Source organism: Cupressus sempervirens, chromosome 5, assembly GCF_028749045.1.
Source record: "Cupressus sempervirens isolate cs-2001-9-10 chromosome 5, ASM2874904v1, whole genome shotgun sequence".
Taxonomy (NCBI): domain Eukaryota; kingdom Viridiplantae; phylum Streptophyta; class Pinopsida; order Cupressales; family Cupressaceae; genus Cupressus; species Cupressus sempervirens.
Genome location: NC_143122.1, coordinates 350,306,721 through 350,325,789, shown reverse-complemented (window position 1 = coordinate 350,325,789; position 19,069 = coordinate 350,306,721). Strand labels below are relative to the sequence as shown.

The following is a 19,069-nucleotide window of genomic DNA, read 5'->3' as shown; positions in this document are numbered from 1 at the left end:
AAACATAATGGTAATAATGATAATGATAAATGAAAAATGTAAACCACACATGGTATCATGTAAGTCAACCATTGACTATCAATTTATCAAATGACAAAGATGAAAGATTCAAATTCATTGTTCAAATATGAATATCAAAAATGAAATAGACCTCATGGGATGCACACCAAATTAGGATTCCGTTGCTAAAAGAACCAATAAAAAACAATTGCAAAAAATGTGTTTTTTTGACTTTTTAGCCATCATGTTGGCCGCACCCAAGTGCGCACCCGCACCTCGGTCGCACCTGCGTCCCCGTGCCCCACTTGGGTGCTCCAACCGGTGCGGCCACACTTTTTGTGTGATGGGGGTACTTGGGTGCGCGACATACTCGCATCGGGGATGTATGCGCACTCGGTGCGTTGGGTTTTTGACTCGGGTGCACGCATTTGGGTTCCATTGTATATTTCTTTGTATAATCACCACCTCTTTCACATTCATTGTTAATTAATATCCAAATTACATTTGTTGTTGGCTCTGAAACCATGTTGAATTATCAGGATCACTGCAAATGTACTAAGCACTACCATTTATTTGGTATGTGTTCTCCAAATTTCAGCATCCTTATATTTGTATGAGGAATAAACCAGGAGAAGAGAAATGCCCCTTCGTGGGACATGTCTATTCATCAATATGATAAATATAATGGCAAACTTAATGTTCTATATATATATATATATATCATTGTAATCATATTGATTTCTCTTTGATCTCACAGGTTTATCCTACTAAAGCTACCAAAACATCAACAGTTTGTTTTGAAGCGGGAGTTTTTGGTGCTAGAAATACTTGTTATTCTATGAATCTATAAACAACACACAAAGCAAAAAACCAAATTGAAAAATGAAAAGAAAACTAGACTTAGATAACTCATTTCATTTCGTAATAATATGCAAAAAAAACTTTAAAAAACAAACAACAATGAACATAAACAAACCCTATCTCTTCTATTTATCTCTATTATTTCCCAGATAAAGGCATCACCATGGGGACAGCTTGAATTTACTGAGCTTTGCAGACTCAAACACCCAGAAAAGTGGGGGTGGTATGCTTCAGCAAGGATCACAATAAACTCGCATTTACTTGCCCAAGCTGAGAAGTTGGGAGAAAAATCAACTTGCAATGAGTTTTGAAAACTGAATTATTTGACAGCCACACCTGGAATAGATAATTTCTTTCGCCACAGTAAGAAAGCTACACCCAGAAACAGCCAAATGAAACCTCATAAAAATGCCCAAAATGCATGAACTACTATTGCCTTCCACAAATGACATAAAATGGGAAAAAAAACTTTATAGACAAGTTGCTTTTAGGTTTGGAAGGTCAAATAGACTTAAAATAGCAAAAAAAAGTTGAGAAGTTGACGAAATGACATTTGGAGCCAAATTCATTCCAAATTCTACCGAAATTCTTCCTGGGCTTGCACGGCTGCTTCCAAACTTGATGAAATTCTCTCCAAATTCATGCAGGGTCCCGCACGGAGAATTTACTGTGAATTCTTCAGTCTGATGTTGAATTTGCAGCGAATTGACTTTTGAATTCCACTGCCGCTGAGCAAATGTGGTAACTTAGTTTGAGATCAATGAGAAAAAGATTTTTTTAATTTTCTCTTTGTTTTTGCTGCCCCATAACAAGAAACTTCTAGGTGATAGTCAGGGGGCACTTAGCATCTCTGGGATGTCCAAACATCCTGATCACGGTCCCAATGGAAATTTAGCAGGGGGATATCCCTATCCCAAAAACAGCTGTGATTTGGGGGGACACATCCCTGTGGTTCACAACTTTTTAACCTAATTCAACAGAGTAAATATTAAAAGAAAAGTTGCATTGTGGTTTACAAATTAACTTCTATTAGAAATCTATTCAAAGCAAGAGTAGAGTTAAATAAAATTTAGCTCAGGATTCTTTTCTTTGTTTATTTATCTTTTAAAATGTTAAAATAGACCCCCCCACACACACACACACATGTTATGCAGGGGATCTTAACAATCCCTCTGAACTTTAAAAAAAACTTGAAATGACATGGCAAATGCTATGGTTTGTGAGTACTCTTTTTTATTGTAATACTATCGCAATCTTAATTTTCTTGTTAGCGTCATGTGCAAGAATCTTGCTGGCTTCTACAGTTGAAAGGAGATGTGCCATGTAACAGTGGATCTGCATGATGGATTCATGTTCAGATGAGCTCTGTTATTCTCCCTTTTATAGTTACAGGTGCATCATATACCATAGCTTTGTTGAACAGGCAGAATACTATCGGGGGGTGGGCGAGGGGTTGAATCAGTATTCCCTAGAACCTGTAGATCCAATTTGGTTAATGATCCTCAAATTATTCTTATCATTTGTGAAATTGAAAACAAATTAACTGAAACACAAATATTTAAAGCACAAGAACACTAGATTTTTATCTTGGAAACCCAAATGGGAAAAACCACGGAGAGGGTTAACTATCAATATCATATAATGAGTTATAAAATATTACAAGTGTTCACTGCACGGTTCACTGCTGGAGGGCTCACTGCCCAATAAATAGAAGCTCACTGCCCAGAAAAGAATTGGTAAATAAAATGAACTGTTATGATTGCATCTGACAGATGCACAAATCAATTCTTTTAAAGCTCAGAATATAGATCTTACACACTTCACCTATTTTCAGTAATTTGCATCTTTTCCATCGTATGCCTTCACAAGTTCTCTTGTTACACTTTTCTTGCCTTAAATGAGGCATATCAATCTTGTTTATATGAAATCCAAGTTGGCTGAATGCACTTCATCAAGTAGTCGGCTAAGGTAATTCATAGCACATTACATCTAGAGTATACCACACGCTTCCATAGGCCAGCCAAAACTCAAGTACTGGTACCAATTTGAGATTACACGTTTCATCCAATCCTTAACCTTTTACCACAAATATAGAACAAAAACTGTTCATGCAAAGCAATGCGGACATGATGAACACGTGCTCTGTTTTGGTGGAACAGAGCAATTGGTAAACCTTGTTACCAGACAAAAATAGTTTTCTGATCAAAGCACCAAAACTTGTGAAATCTTGAATATAGAGCATCAAATATACCAAAACACTGTAAACTTTTTCCATCTTGAGAACTTTTAATGCGGAGGCATGTGGGCCCAAAACAGTATCGAGTTTCAACTTTATCACTAAAAGCCATTTCAGAATAAGCCAACAGAGGTGTGTTGACATCAATGACAACCAATTTGACGTAATCACAACATTCTCCGCTATCAATGATAACCTTCCAACAAGCTTTATGCCATAAGCTGTGCTCAAATGTTTGGAGTGTGTTTTGTTATAAATAGGCAAGATTATCCTTCTCTCATGTATTTAATTAAAGGGTTACAATAGCTAAAAATTATAGCTATCAGCTGGATATAAGGATTTTTCAGCAAACTCCAAGTAGTCCATTAGTCTACACCCCAGGGTGCCAGGGATATTACATGGCTTTCTTTGATGTTGAATCAAAGTTCTGTATATTTAGAAATAAAATGTGTTGTTTTCTACAATCGCTGCAAATTTACTAACAATAGCCATGTATTGATTGTTTTCCACATGCAATTTGGAGACTTATTAAATATGAGAGGAAGAGACATGTCTCTACGGTTAATCATCACTAGTTAACATATTATTTATATTAGTAATATAAATAACCATATATATAATATGTATAACAATGTATATATATAACATGGATAAGTATATATAGGAAATGACGATTTGCCAATAACAATAATATATATCAGATCAAATCAATCCGATTGAAGCTACAACTTTAACACTCCCTCTTAGCTACGGAGGATTTGTAGAACACATTATGCCCTCAAGTATATGAAGAGATATAATCTCAGTATGATATCCAGTTTACTATAAGGCTAAATTTCTCAACATTCCCTCTTTAGCAAAAAGAGAATTTTAGCAATTATAATACAAGATTTGAATACCACCTTAAGTGTGGTCTATGATAGATTTAAGTTATGGTGCTCGGCAAGATTCGGCCCGAAGAACCATAACAAATTGATTTTCATGGTGTTCAGCAAAATCCGGCCCGAAGAACCATGATGAGTTGGTTATCAAGGTGTCTGGCAAAATCCGGCCCAAAGAACCATGATAACACTTGCTCCTAGACATCCAACACATTTTGGTGTTACAAGTTAATGTAGCATATCTAGGAGATAGGTCAAACTATTGATAAGATCGTCACCTTACAATAGTTACTTTCTGTTCGTTATCATAACTTCTAGCACTCCGGGACACTAACTTAATGTAGTCTTGTTATGATAACAGGTCCAACTATTGATAAGATTGTCACCTTTCAATAGCTCCCTTTAAATATATACATCAATGAAAGATCATCACCTTTCATGACATAATCACAACAATATCATGTAGTAACTCACATGATATCCACCATGAACCAAGTCAGAGGGTGGACCCACCATAGCTGCTACTAGAGGGTGAAACAAGGGTTTTCACCTCAGACTTCTCTCTCATAGAGGAGAGCACATTACAAAGAATTTCACCTATAACTTCTCATAGAGAAAATATCATCCACAAAAGATTGCATGTAAAAATTTCTCCCTCTGAACAATGATCTGGGGAAGTCAAGTCCTGTAGTTACTCCCTTTGAGACTCTTCAGCCAAGGATGCCTCTCGGATTCTCTCTGAATCTAATATTAATCTTTCAACCTTCAATGTTAAGTCGTTATTTCCTAATGATGTATATAGGGGTAGGCCCATCAAAATCATGTAGTCACATACATGTATTTTTAGACTCCCTTTGAGTATCAATCTTCTAAGCTCCTTTGTTGCTTTAGAATAAGTGTCATACTCCCTCTTAATGTAGAAGAATCTCATAATCTCAATCATCAAAGATTTTTGCTTTAAGAGCCTCATTTTATCGATCTTGATCATCAGGATCTTTGGAGATACTATCATTATATTGAGTCTACACAATATTAGGTAGCATTATGCAAAGTACCAACCTTCTTTTCCTGTAAGAATATCCTCAACCATAAAGGAAAAAATCAAGGCAAATAACTCTTATAGTATGTATATAATTACAAATAAGAGAGAGACAACACGGAGTAGATAAATGTGAACAATAAGAATACTTATTGTTAAAACTCTAACTTCGATACTCAGATTGGTTTGACTATGCAGATCGCACATTCCTCTTCTCTCATAAAATACCATTCTAAAGGTTATTAATACATTACCCTTGGTTAAGCATGAATTGGCGATCCTTGGTAATGACTATTTGTTAAGCATTAAACATTAAACATCTCCTTCTAGGCGCTGATTTTGAGAAGGTATTATGGGCCAACCTAGATAGGGTCATGTCCCTTAAGGGACATGCCCTTTGGTTATGGTATATGAGGTGGGTGTAGTTGTAGTTAAAGGACACACAATTGAACACGAAGTCTGCTCCTATAAACAACTTTGCCACAAATCGATACTTGTTGTGATAATAATATTTCAGAAGGTCAAATAAATATTGTCATCTCATTTCAAGAGAACAAACAAGAAAGATCAGAACAACTTTAAAAGGTATTATCTCAGATCTGATAATTCAGAATTTGCAAAAACTTTACATGGTATCAGAGCTCTGGTAGTTGAACCTAGGCTCTGCAAATTAAATAATCAGACTTGATATATATCTAGCATCATTCTCCTATCTTCAATGGCATACACAACCAGACCCGAGGATAGGTTTGATGGGAAAGAACACTTTAATGCTTGAAAATTCAGAATCATGATGATTCTTAAAGAAAATGATGTAAAACAATTTGTTGATTCAGCATCCAGACAATCTCCTGTTGAACCTCATAAAACTATCTGGAGTAAAGGAAATAGGAAAGCCATACAAATCATATTAGATGGAGTGAAAAATGATATAGTACTCATGCTAATGAAACATCAAAGAACATTTAATATGATGAATGCATTACTAAATGCATATGAGGTTAACAATGCAACTAGAGTTCTCGCACTAAAAAGGCAACTAAATCATATACAAATAAAGAAGGGAGAATCGATGAGTTCTTACTTCCTCAGGATTGCCAGTCTAAGAGATGAACTTGCAAGTATAGGAACCATCATTAATGACACATAACTAACACTGATGGCTATAGATGGATTACCAGATTTATGGGAAACATTCACACAAGGAGTAATTGCTAGAGATAATCTTCTTGACTTCAATAGACTTAAGGGAGATTGTCTTCAGGAAGAATCCAAAAAACTTAAGAAAGGGAGAAAATTGAAAACTGAAGATGAAGAACTTCATGTTCTTAATACAAATTCCTATAAAGGCAAGGAGAAGCACTTCAAGAAGAAAAAGGGTAATCAAAAGAATGATAAACCTAAGAAACATCTATCCAAAATAAAATGCTTCAGATGCAAAAAGTTTGGACACTACAGATCTAATTGCCCTGAGAATTCTAAACAACAAGTGAACTGTACAAACATTACTAGGGAAGAAGATAACTATGATCTTGAGAATCGTGTATTGTATTTGGCACTATCAAATGAAGTCTTAAGTAAGGCATGGGTGATTGATAGTGGATCATCTCGACATATTACATGATACAAAGAAGCACTAGAATGATAGTGGATCATCTCGACGTATTACATGATACAAAGAAGCACTAGACTATATCAGAAAAGGTTAATGGCCAAGTCACCATTGATGATAATTCAACACATTTCGTCGAAGGAATTGGAAATTGCACCTTGAAACTAAAGTCAGGTAATTCTCTTCTTCTCAAAGGAGTACTCTATGTACTAGGAATAAAAAGGAATCTAAGCTTCGTTACAACACTTGAAGATGATGGACATATGTTGCATTCATGGACGGTAAAGTAATAACCTGGGCTAAGATCTCATTTAAGAAAGCAAAATTGACTGGTCAAAGAAAAGGGTACTTGTATGAATTAAATTTAGAACCTCATCAACCCATTCAAGTGTAATGTCCCCTTTTTGACAGGCACCAGCTACTTATTTTATTTTAGCCTTTATTTTCCCCAGAGGCTAAAAAGGAAGAAATAAGGGGGAAAAGATATATTAAATTAATTACTTATAAGGTTACTAAATAATGAAATATTAAAAAGTAACTTTATATTTAATTGATTTAATATTAAAGTGACTAACATAATAAAATATCAAAAAGTCACTTAAAAGAATGAAGTGCTGGATTCTTCTAGAAGCTTCTTGGAGTTGCTTGTGAAATCTTTATAAGGAGCCTTTGGGGGGTCATTTTACATATCTTGAGTTGCATATTCATCTATTGTGTTGAGAGCCTTAGTGCTTGCATACTTGCTTGAGGGTTTGAAAACTCTAAGGTACCAATTTCGGTTGTGAGATATCAACCCTAGTTGGGAGTGGAGGAATTGGTATTCAGCTAATTCATTTGTGATTAATTGGGAGATAATATTCAGTGATTTTTGTTCAGCCCGTGCATCTAATTTTTGACATCAGTTGGCAAGGAGAAAGGTTTCAGTTTTTGCAGCGGATCCGAAAAAGCAAAGCGAAAAAGCAAATCCGAAAAAGCAAAGCGAAAAAGTAGAGCCAAAAAAAGCAGTCCGAAAAAGTAGAGCCGAAAAAAGCAGTCCGAAAAAGCAGTCCGAAATAACAAATCCGAAAAAAGCAAAGCCAAAAAGCATGTCATCCCAACTACTTATTTCAGGTTCTTTTGGTATTTACATTTGGCAATTGTAGATGGATACATTTGACAAGTAATATATGTCTTTTTGTTACCAAAGTATTCAGTCATTGTGAACATTGAAGTATTGAAGGGAAATCAACTTAATTCAGCTGTTCAGTTTGTATGCCAAATGTTTGTAAAAACGTCTCATTGCATAGTCATAGGATGCATACCAAGTGTTTGTGGAAATACCTCTTGGCTGTAGGTGTGCATTTTACATCAGAATTTCATGTACTTGCATTTGGAAAATAATAAAAAGAAGTTGCATATCACTTTGATTTCCAATTAGTTATTTTGCAATCATTTGTATTCATCAATAGCATTGGCATTCAAAAATCATAGCAAAACAACAAACATCAGCAAACTAAGGCTGCAAGGGAAGTGTTTGACAAAATTCCTAAGGCAGAAAAGCAGGGATAAAACTTCAAAAATTGTCAAGGCACTTTACATCAAGCCTTAATTCATGAAGCGATTGATATAAACGAAATATGACACAGAAGATTAGGACACTTAAATTTCAAAACCTTATAATGGAGAAGATTGTAACTGGTTTACCTAAGTTAAATAAAGATCATTCAAGCATATGTAAAGAATGCGCTTTGGGTAAGAACACCAAAAGTCCATTTCATGAATAGCACTAGAAACAGTAAAAATGTTTTGGAATTAATCCACTCAGATTTTATGTGCACCTATGTCTGTTCCTTCTCTTGGAGGATTCTATTACTATATACTTTTTATAGATGACTTCTTTAGGAAAACTTAGATTTAATTCTTAAAATGTAAAAAATCAGAAGAAATCCTTAAGAGATTAAAAAAATTTAAAACCTTAACTGAAAACTTATTAGGACATAAAATCAAAACTCTTAGGTATGATAATGGAGGGGAATACACCTCTGATTTGTTTAAAGAGTTTTGTAAAGAAACAAGAATTAAGAGGGAGTATATTGTTTCTTATAACCCACAACAAAACGGGGTAGCATAAAGGAAGAATAGGACAATTATAGAAGTTGCAAGAGCTATGATATTTGATCAAAATCTAGAATATTATCTTTGGGCAGAAGCCTCTTGTATTGCTGTCTATATTCAAAATAGAAGTCCTCACTCTTACCTTAGAGATAAAACTCCTGAAGAAGTCTTTACTAAGGTTAAACCTAATATAAGTCATCTTAGGATTTTTGGGTGTCCAGTATATATATATATATATATATATATATATATATATATATGTTCCAAAAGAAAAGAGAACTAAGTTAGAACCCTTTGGGAGAAAAAGTATTTTTGTTGGGTATAGTGAAACATCTAAAGCATATAGGATTTTCATACCTGGTTAGAAAAATATTGAACTTAGTAGGGATTTAATTTTTGAAGAAGATTTAGCATTCAAAAGAGCTCTAAGTTCTGAAGAACTCTCACTTTTACCTAGTTCTGAAGGAAATATTGAATTTGAGTCTCAGAGGGAGAACATTGAAAAAATTGAAAATGAAATTCAAAACCTCAACCTTGAAGAAACCAAAAATTCTAAGAAAAGACCACTTTGGGCCATTAAGACAGTAGAGGAAGCACAAGACTTTGCTGCACCATTTGGAACATTTAGAGAACGCAGAAGACCTAAAAGATTTTCTAGTTACGTTGCAAACATGAATGATTTATCTAAATCAGAAACAACCAATGTTTCAGATGCTATTAAACATATAGCTTGAAAGGATGCCATGACAGAAGAATACCAATCCATTATGAAGAATGATGTTTGGGAAATTGTTCCAAGATTTGCGTGCCGAATCAATCTATCACGGACTCTCGTAGACTGGTGGTTGTGATGAGAGGGTCATTTTGGCGTTTATTTGAGGATTGGATGACTTATTATGCTCTTGGAGATATTATTTTATCATTACTTTTTTATACGCGGCCTACATGTTATAATTTTAAGTTGAGTTGCACTTTTTATTTTTATAAAGTTATTTAATTATAAAAGTGCATTATAATGAGTTTTTATAATGGATGCTTCTAGAAGTCCTTAGTAACTTCTTAGAAAAGTGAATAAATAGAGGGCTTGGCTTCTCATTTGCATGGACGGGATTTGATAATTCAACTACATTTTCTTTGAGCATTTGGGGCACCATCCAGGGCTGCAAATATTCAGCATAATCCTTGAGAACGATACTTCTCAAGAGATTGCATAACTGAGAAAGTGAAAGACCTTCTGAAGGGTTGCACTTTGGAAGTGGTATTCAGCCATTTCAAGTTGAGCTTAATTTGTATACTCAGACTACCTGAGGGTTTGATTTCTTTGAAAAAAGCAGAACCTAAAAAAAGCAGGCCGAAAAAAGCAAAGCGAAAAAGCAAATCCGAAAAAAAGCAGATACGAAAAAGTAGAATTGAAAAAGTAGTCCGAAAAAGCAGGTTCGAAAAAGTAGCTCGAAAAAGCAGATGCGAAAAAGAAGATCCAAAAAAAGCAGTTCGAAAAAGCATTTCAAGCTGAGCTTCATTGAGTTTTCAGACTAAGGTTGAAAGTGAACATCTTTGGAGTCATTTTGGTGAAAAGATTGCATCATTTTTGTTAGAAGGGTTTTGCAAAGAGTGGGACAATATTTATGCACAAATCTGATGCAAAACTGGTCATTTTCAAAGATCAGATTGGGAGCATATTTGGAGTCATAAAGTCATCATACCTGGTTTGAAATTCAAGTTGCCAATTTCTTTGCATTCCTAAGACCTGGGCGTTTCAGACTATGCATGATTTAGCACCATTTTGTGGAGGAAATAATTTATACTTAAATCGAACAGGGCCTGTTATACAACTGAGACATACATATTTGCTTATATCTAACAACTAGTTGGGAGTCTGATTTTCTGTTTTGGGGAGGATATGCCTCTACCCTAGGTGCCTCCATTCTTGCTATTTTCGGCCAGTTACTGCCCAGCAACAATTTATGCTAGGTGTCGTACAGTCCGTACAGGTATGGCTGCAGATTGTACAGCTGTCGGTGACAGGACAGATTGTGGTTGCAGTTTGATTATTACACCATCAGTGATCAGTCAATATCATCTTCATTATATCAGGTTCTTTCCCTATTTGGTTGTAATAACTAGATGTTTATTGTGTCATGATTGTACTAAGGGTTTGAATAGATGTGTTAACAGTCAATGCATAAATTGCAGTTCAGTTACTGTTATATACAGCTGTATGAAACAATGCATCCTAAGTTGAAGTAAATTGCATGTGACAAGGCATTTATGATCAGTCCAATCAATAAGGACATCCTTGCATTGCATAATCTGTAGTAGTTTTCTGAGTACCGGTCTATTTGTAAATTCTGAAAGTGCAATTGTGTGTAAGGAAGTCTATATTGGAATATATTCATATTGGCACTGTTTTTGCATTTGTGTGCTGCTTGGATTGATTGCTCAACAATAAATACGATCAGTTATTTACTACCAACAGTATAGTTGATTGCTTGCCAAGTGTTTGACGTAATTGCATAGTTTAGTGTTAGTAGTTTTTAGTGACCTTTGAGTAAGGGTCATTACAGTGGTATCAGAGCATAATTTACATTTTGATGTGTTGATTCTCAAGCATTAGAAGCCACCTATAGTTACTTTTAAGTACATATCAGACTAATAACATTATACCAGCAAGTGGAAAGGTTGTACATGTAACATTTGACAATATTCCTTGTGTCACTCGAAGCACATTTTAGACCTATAAGACCAAGGGATATTATAGATACACCTCCGTAAGAACAGTCCTAGCTATTGCAGCATCGAAGGGATGGAAAGTACATTAGATGGATGTAAAAACAACATTTTTGAATGGAAAGATTACAAAAGAGGTATATATGGAACAACCTGAAGGATTTGAATCTTATAACCCAAAAATTTTTGTTTGTAGGCTCAAGAAAGCTCTCTATGGGCTTAAACCGGCTCCAAGGGCATGGTATGAAAGAATTAATAAGTATCTCACCGGCTTATGATTCTCCAAGAATGAAGTTGATCCAAATCTATATTATAAAAGGGATAAAGATGATATGGTAATTTTGATGCTGTATGTTGATTTACTAATAACAGGTGATGATTATCTCATAGATCAATGCAAGAAAGATCTAATCAGAGAATTTGAGATGAAAGATTTAGGACTCCTTCATTACTTCCTAGGACTGGAAGTTTGGCATAATTCTAACAACATCATACTCAATCAAGAAAAATATACATTAGACATCTTGAAAAGATTTGGAATGTGGAACTGTAGGTCTATGTCTTCTCCTATGGAGACTAATTTACATAAACTTAAGGAAGTAACTGCAAAATCACCTTCCATAGATTCTACTCTATATAGACAGATGATTGGGTCTCTTATGTACTTGGTAAATACAAGACTTGACATTTGCTATGTTGTTAATGTATTAAGTTAGTTTATGTGTGAGCCAAAGGAGATTCACCTAGTTGCAGTCAAACACATCTTGAGATACTTACAAGGCACTCTAAACCTTGGGCTCAAGTATGAGAAGGTTGAATTGGATCTACATGGATACATAGACTCAGATTGGGCTGGTAGTGTTATTGAGAGGAAAAGCACCTCAGGATGCTGTTTTAGTTTAGCTCAGCAATGATATCATGGATATGTAGAAAGCAGTCTTCAGTAGCACAAAGTTCCACTGAAGCCGAATACATTGCAGCAGCGATGGCTTCTCGGGAAGTAGTTTGGCTTAGAAAGTTACTTGTGGGATCATTTGGTCAAGCCATGAATCTTATGATTATTCATTGTGATAATCAGAGTTCAATCAAGCTTTCTGTGAATCCAATTTTTCATGATACGTGTAAACATATTGAAATTCCTTACCATAATGTAAGAGATATGGTAGATAGGAATATAATGTAAAATTAGAATACATTTGCACTACAGATCAGACAACAGATATTCTCACCAAACTTCTCTTTCGAGTGAAGATAGATCACTTTTGGAAAAGACTTGGTATGGTTGAATCGTAATTCATTTGTATTCTTTAAATTATTAATAAAATAATTTTATTTTCAGGCTATTGACTGTTATGGGCTCACCATTTGTATTCATTATTTCAGAGGTGACGATCTCTGAGATAATGAACACTTGTATGAAAGACATTATGAGAGATGATGATCTCTTAGATAATGTGCTGAACAATAGAGAACTATTGTCAGATCTAGATGAGTTCAAGATCATTTGTGACATAGACATTTCTATGCCTATGAATCACAACTTGGATAAAGGAAGAATTTATTCTTTAGACTTTATCCTGTTTTGGTAGATCTTAACTTTGGATCATGTTTTGATATAGGATTGCCAGTACCTACGAGTCACAACTTGGATAAATGAAGAGTTTAATCATTCTTTGGATTTTATCCTCTATGTTGCATTCCATGCAATATTGTCATCACTAGTATAAGTGATAAGTCATATCACAAGATGGTAATATGACGTAGTATCATGTGTTCCATGATACCACATGCTCAGAAGATTTAGATACATGTAGATTATCAGTCTATGCTTATTCATCTTAATTGATGATGCTAGATATGTTATCTCTCAGTATGATTAAAGAGGGAGTGTTAAAACTCTAACTTCGATACTTAGATTGGTTTGACTGTGCAGATCGCACATTCCTCTTCTCTCATGGAATACCATTCTAAAGGCTATTAATACATGACCCTTGGTTAAGCATGAATCGACGATCCTTGGTAATGACCATTTGTTAAGCATTAACATTAACTAATTAGTTATGTTTGTTAAACATTAAACATCTCCTTCTAGGCACCGATTTTGAGAAGGTATTATGGGCCGACCTAGATAGGGTCATGTCCCTTTAAGGGACACGCCCATGCCCTTTGGTTATGGTATATGAGGTGGGTGTAGTTGTAATTAAAGGACACACAATTGAACACAAAATCTGCTCCTATAAACAACTCTGCCACAAATCCGATACTTGCTGTGATAAATATATTTCTGAAGGTCAATTAAATATTGTCATCTCATTTCAAGAGAACAAACAAGGAAGATCAAAACATCAACTTTAAAAGGTATTATCTTAGATCTGATAATTCAGAATTTGCAGATACTTTATACTTATCTGCACATGAAGATTTAGAAATTGTCTTTTTAGTTATTTGAGAATGGAACATCTCCCTTCTAAATAAGGTTCAAGTGGGAATGGAACATTGACTATTATTCCCCCCATAATGTAATATTTGATATTTCCACTCATTCTTATATTGTTGAACAATTTTGTATCAATTATAACAACTTCTTTCGTTCCAACTTGCTCTTTTCGTCCATTGAAGTTCCAAATATTCATTTAGCTTTAATAGTAGAAGCGGACATGTACTTCCATTTTCTCAAACTCATCCACAATACACTAATATCTTGATTGAGTACGATTGTGCCACATGTATGGATATCTTGCAATCTGTGTATTCCAATTTATATCATTAGTGAATCTATCACAATGTGGTTTACTCCCTCTGAATTAATATGATCAAGATCACCAAAGGTTGATTGGATCATATCCTCTTTATGTTTCCTCTCTTTCAAGGTTGCTTGAAATGTCAGTCTCCCTCTGAATCTCAATCTCCCTCTTTTCTTGCAAGAACATTCTCGGAGGAAAAGATCAAGGCAAATAGCTCGTATAGAAATATAAATGATATTAGTGATTTAACTCATGCTTACTACTAACAATAGCATATATGATTGTAACATAACTCTTTTTCTTATATTTTCAATAATGGAGGTGAGATAACATTATACTCAATTGGTTCTTTTCATATTCTCATAATGAATCTCTTTCTATTTAACAAAGTTTATATCATATTATTAAATATCATTTTGAATGGATGTATATAATTCAAATACCAAATATATTCTCAAGTATATTATCTCATGTAATAATAAACATTTAAATATTTATAAAATGCTCATTATTAATAAAGGATTCATAATTATAAAAGTAAATGCATAACTGAATACCTTATCGGTGCCTTTTACCTTATTATCTCTAGATGGGTGGCGACATTCTTTGGTTCCTCTATAACACCCAATGGTCTAAGGCAACACTTTTAATCCTCCAAGTAATAGTGGTTCGGATAATAAGGGGGGCGCCCTTTTTCTAAAATATTTCCTCCAATTCTTGCCACAATGTCAGACTTGACTGGTTTTGTGTGGTTAGGTGATGATGAGGTGATGATGTGGGAATACTCCTCTCCCATTTCACATTAAAGTCCTTTATTCTATGATATCTACATGACATGGAATGTGCTGGACATTGTACTCCACATTCGCGGTTATTTAATGCTTCGTTGTATAAAGAATTTTGTTTTACACCAGCCAATGCATTCACACATAATTTCTTGAAACTATTTTGATGAACCCATTCGTTCATATCATGAAAGTGGAAAAAGACCACACTTTTGCAAACCATTGCATGTTTATTCTACAAACATCTATTTCCGCCCCTTGTTCATGAAGTGTGTAGGTCACAGCCAATAGAGTTAAATGTAGGTTTGGTTTTACACCAACTCATTGCATTTTCTTTGAATGTTTATAGTTTTATTTGTTATTCTAATCTTCATTTTTCTATTTTACTTAGTCAGTCCACCTTGCATACATTGGCCTTGTGTTTTCTTTTTTGTTACAATATGGAGATATTCTTTGGCCTCTATAGAAAGTTCCATCTTTACATAAGAGATTAACATCTCATTTACCTTTGAGTATCGACATCATGCGAGTGTTTCTTATACCCTATGCCTCGCACGTGTCTTCCATTAAGGGATCAAATTACGAGTGTTAGCTCGTTTATATGTTTGTTTTAGGTATCAAATTACAAGTTTTGGTCATCCTTGATGAAAACGTAATGTGTCACCCTAAGATTTTCTTTTATTGGTTTCATTCATTCACCCTTCGAATATAATTTTGTTTTGGTGGACAGGAAATGACAATATATAAACAGTGGTGTACAATTCACATGTACAATTTTGCTACAAATGTGCTTCCATGTGATTGATCATTCAGAAGCCTTATGGTCCGTAGTCTTAGGTATATTTATTAATATTTTCAATGTTATCACCAAGTATTTTATTCAACTAAATGATATACTCCTTAGGGTTCATGACATCATCCTTATTGCTGACTGAGCTCTAATGTTTCTTATACTCTAATGAAGAGAAATCTGCCCCAACGTTGCTGCTCCCCACATTGACCATCTATTGATCACTTGGCCATATAAAAATCTTATATTATGGTGGCACATCCAATAAATGGTGACTGCGTATGAATTTGGTGTCAACGTGAGATTCTTGGACGTTCAAGCCAATAAGTTGCCCTCTTTTAATTGCTTTTTTTTCCTATTCATCTCACCTTGTGTGTTGTTTGAATCTTTCGTGTTCCCAGGTGTGCAGATTGCCTCTGAGTTTCCCAGCCATTAACTATGGATACTATGAAAATACGAGATTAGCATTAATATCCTGGATTTGCATTGTCCTATTATTGCAAATTAATTAATATCCTCTCATGCCAATTTTGTAGCTTGATTATATCTCTGTAATATATTGCTCATAGATGAGGAGCCTTCTTTGTGGGATATAACACTGAGATCTTTCATTTACTTCAAATATTTACACTGCTTGAGCATATTCTTGAGAAGGTCGATGTATTCTCTCTCACTTGCAGAAATGTAATCGGATCTTTCTAAAACATTGGCTATTCACTTCCATGACTCGTCATATTATGATCAATAAAAGCAAGGAAGCATGTATCAAATTGTGTATGAACTTATTCAGTGAAGAATAAAATTCAATGATTCGGAAAATTATTCATATTATACTTTGTCAAATACACTATCAACATCTCCAACATTTTCATGTACTGTTGAATTGTTTTAGGATAGCAAGAAATTGAAAACTTTATAATTCAATCTGATCAAATCAGATATTGCTTTCTATCTATCTATCATTGCATATAATTACATTTGCAGTTGGCTCTGATACCATGTTGTTTTCTAAGATTGCTGCAAATCTACTAACAATTGCCATATATTGATTGTTTTCCAAATGCAATTTGAAGGCTTATTAAATATTAGAGGAAGAGAAGAGACATGTCTCTACGGTTAATCATCACTAGTTAACATATTATTTATATTAGTAATATAAATAACCATATATATATACATATATATATATATATATATATATATATATATATATATATATATATATTATGTACAATAATATATATTATTTTAACATGGATAAGTATATATAGGAAATGATGATTTGCCAATAACAATAATGTATACCAGATTGAATCAATTTGACTGAAGCTACAACTTTAACACGTTGGTCATTGGGTAAGAAAAGTTCGGAGAAGCACTTTTATATATAATCAATATATCTTGGTTGAAATTATTGGTGTAAACATTGATTAAGATAAGAGCGGAAGCTGATTAGCATTAGTTTCATTTCTAGCATTTGTCATTGTTGGCAGTCAAAATAATAAAAAGTGTCTGATAAGTGTAAGTCCCTGGATTTGTTATTGTTGGTAGTCAAAATAACAATTTTTTTTTTTGTCTCTCTTGACTTTACAGTTTTATTTCAAAGCTGTATCTAAGATGCATTTCTGTCAAAATTATTACTGACAAACATCATGCATATGCAGTTTTTACTAATAGTAGTACCAACAACTTCAAAGCAGGCTAAAACAATTTCACTGTTCATATGATTACCGTACCACTTAATGTTGCATATTACAATATTTAAGAGCAAACTCAATTATCAATTAAACAAATTCACCAACAAATGCTAACAAATGATCAAAAAGAAATATGAGAATTGATATCCAAACACTTTTGAGCAAAAACACTCTGGATGGCTGAGAGTCTAGAAAAATTGGAAGACAAAAAAGAGGCCACATATGGGGAAGAAGACTCAAAAAAGAGAACAATCAGTTTAACTGCAGGAAATGGAGTGCTATTTGGAATAGACATCAAATCATCGTATACCCATAGTTAACTTGATTGGACCTTAAAAACATAATGGATTCATAAAGGATCATAAACATGCAAAATGACTAGGTGAATATAATGCAAAATATAATCAGAAAGAATGCAGCACAATGATTGTATTAGATGAAGGGTATAAATACCCTTAGATCATACCAAACTCACAGGAAAAAGTATACTGCAAAACAAATAATGCATGAGATAATGATGGTATAATCGAACATAAGCTTTTAGGAACAGAAAAATCCTATAAAATCACATAAAAAAGAAATCTCAGTTTCATAAATCTGAAATTTTACTATTATATCAAATGATATTGCATAGAACAGCAGAGTCAGTGGATTTTGAAGGAGGTGTTTCTTACAGTAAGAGAGTGAGAATATGTCTCCTATTTTACAATATGTTGTGCCTTAAGATGTATGCTATCCAGATAGAGATCAATACTAGAAGATTTCAAGCCACATAAAAATCAGAAATGTTAAGCATTAAGATAACCATTGAATGCAAAGTGCATAGCAGATCATAGCTGATAGATGCGGTCAGTCATTTGATAAAAAATCCAGGTAACCAACCTTAAAGTGTTTATTGGCTTTTTAGATTGCCCTGAATAAAGCATGCCATTAATATTATTAGTAGTAAGTACCCAGTCATATTATTTATACACATTTTTGTGTGGAGGCTGTTTTGGTTTAAGTAATTTTGATGGATGTGAAAATCAGTACTTTCAGGTAATGACATAATGTGCATTTGGATATTCCATTTGCTTTGTTGTGGAGTGACATGTGGAGAATGTCCAGAGACAACTAAATATAGTGGGTCGCTAGAATAAGGTTTTGATTAAACCACATGGCAAGATGGGTTGGTTTTATTTTGTTTCAGAGTGGTAAAAAGATGTCAAATGGCAAATGATCTCATAAAGCTGCAGACCCACACCCTCAAAGATTTCTTACAATTTGGAGGTGAAGTAGATCATACAGATAGAGTGAAGATCTGATATTAGACTGTTTGAGGGTAAGAGAGTTCTGCTCGTTGATGACACTCGGCATGTGCAACTTGACGCCTTAAAGGAAATTACAGTGTCTCCAGGGAGGGCAGCTATCTGATCATCACATTGTGTGATCAGCAAAGTCTAAAAGTGACCAACATTGAAATCACTATTTCAATGTTAAGGAGGCTTTTGGACGAACATTAAGAAATTCAGCTTTAGGTATAACGTAAAAAGTGTTGATAGTAAAAAAGCCAATAAAAAGAGCACTAGTCTACACTTTTCTCTGCTCAAAGCCACAGTGTCTG

At 34.2% G+C, this 19,069-nt stretch overlaps 1 long non-coding RNA gene across 1 annotated transcript in view; it reads left to right on the top strand.

Annotated features, from left to right (window-relative positions):
- The window catches only part of LOC149556159 (uncharacterized), a 34,910-nt gene extending 18,322 nt beyond the window's left edge, over window positions 1–16,588 (top strand). Inside the window, exons 2-4 of the long non-coding RNA XR_016364638.1 lie at window positions 15,710–15,816; window positions 15,944–16,067; window positions 16,171–16,588. This is a non-coding gene — a long non-coding RNA (uncharacterized LOC149556159). The remainder of the gene's footprint in view (window positions 1–15,709; window positions 15,817–15,943; window positions 16,068–16,170) is intronic.
- Window positions 16,589–19,069: the final 2,481 nt, after the last annotated feature.